The sequence below is a fragment of the Belonocnema kinseyi genome, chromosome 5 (genome assembly GCF_010883055.1).
Source record: "Belonocnema kinseyi isolate 2016_QV_RU_SX_M_011 chromosome 5, B_treatae_v1, whole genome shotgun sequence".
Classification (NCBI taxonomy): Eukaryota; Metazoa; Arthropoda; class Insecta; order Hymenoptera; family Cynipidae; genus Belonocnema; species Belonocnema kinseyi.
In genome coordinates, this window is record NC_046661.1 from 63,404,297 (window position 1) to 63,406,060 (window position 1,764).

Consider the following 1,764-nt stretch of genomic DNA (forward strand, 5'->3'; position numbering starts at 1 on the left):
TACGCCAATTAGCACAAATGGTAAGTTCCGACAGTGCCTACAAGTGTGCCTACTGGCCGCTAAATGGCAATACCGGTTTCATATGTATACACCTGGTAAGTTGCAGGGCCCGTAAGGTCACTATACCTACGCAAATTGGAATTCACATCTGGCACGTTTTCCCAAGAAAACCTTCTTGGATTCATTTCTGAATTTTCTCTTTAGCCACCAATGAGATGAACTACATTTTTAAGTTCCCAAGAAATATGCTAAAAATACTACTTTGACGTTCAACGGACTTGGGCGTTTCTTGAAATTCTGATTCGAATGGAATATATTTTGAGGAGTAACTTTTTGCATGAAAAATTGAATCTAATAATTCTTAAAAAGTAGGGTAAGTTTGGCCAAGCTTATTTTGGATATAATAAACATTATTTCACTCTTGAAGCTCGATATTTAACAACAGTTTCGACATGGTCTCCAATTTTAATAATTGATATTGATATTAAAAACATGCTTGGTCAAAGTTACCCTACTCTTGAAGAATAATTTCAGGGTTTGTAACGATTATTTAACAATAAAAAAATAAGATCTTGTATTAAAAAGGTCTTTTTCTAGTAGAATGAGAAATTGCAATCCAAATTTGTGTTTTATATCAAGTATATTTCGAAATCATCTCCACCATATGTTTCGATCAGACGAAAATTGAAAAAGAGCATTTTCAACGTCTCAAACTTTATTTCGACTCTTTACGGTTAGTTAATGAAAAACTATTGTTAACAATTATAGTTGTGTGGTATGCTTGGATTCGTAAAAGAGTCAGGAACCCGACAATAAGCGTTAAACTCTGAAAAATTAAGAATTTTTATTCCTATGAATACGCGATTTTTCCTCCGTCTAAAAATCCCCCAGCGGGAACAGAAAAAGTGAAAATTCTATTCCTCTCAATCGACTTGGTAAAATTTAACGAAAGCATTTATTTAATCTATGTTTTATTATTAGATATTTCTAAAACTTATAAATTCGAAAAATATTCAAATTTATATTTATTTACATTTTAATATTTCATTTAAACGTCTTAAAAAATGCATCAAAGAAATCTATTTAAATGTGTGAATTAAAATAATTTTAACTCTAGAGAGGCGGACTTGAATTAATAAAATTAAATTTTCAAAACTTATTTCCCACATGAAGGAATTAAAACAGTTTATTATACATATTTTGTGCATATAATAGAATGATTTAATAATCTCAAAATATGAACACTTTTGGGAAATAGAAGACATCTCTGTGAGGTAATCTGTCGGTACAATTACAAGGAAGAAAACACGTTCTCTTTTGGGGAATAGGAACCAATGCGGCTGAGATTCAAAATATTGACCGATTTTTATCAACCTTTTTTTGATTTACTCAAGATAATATAGCGATGCTAATGCAGTATATTAAAATTGTATTAATGAATATTGTATAAAATTTGGATTTATTTCCGCCGTGTCTAATCTCAAACAATGGGAAGGTCTTGCGAGGCCAAAAACCGTTCGCTCGACAAACTACGACTCGCCGAAAGGGTAGCGGTGTCCAAACAATGCCTGACCCAAGGTGACGGTCCCCTGATGATGACTTTCTCCGAGACAATTTTTTTCAAACTTTATTTACTACGTACCCTTTTTTTCTGAAAATATTCCATCTATGATTGGCTGTCAAAATTTTTTTTGTCCCTAACAAGCTCCACCCTTTTGGGCGTGCTTATCATATTTCTGTCTCTCTGACACACTCAACTCAAGG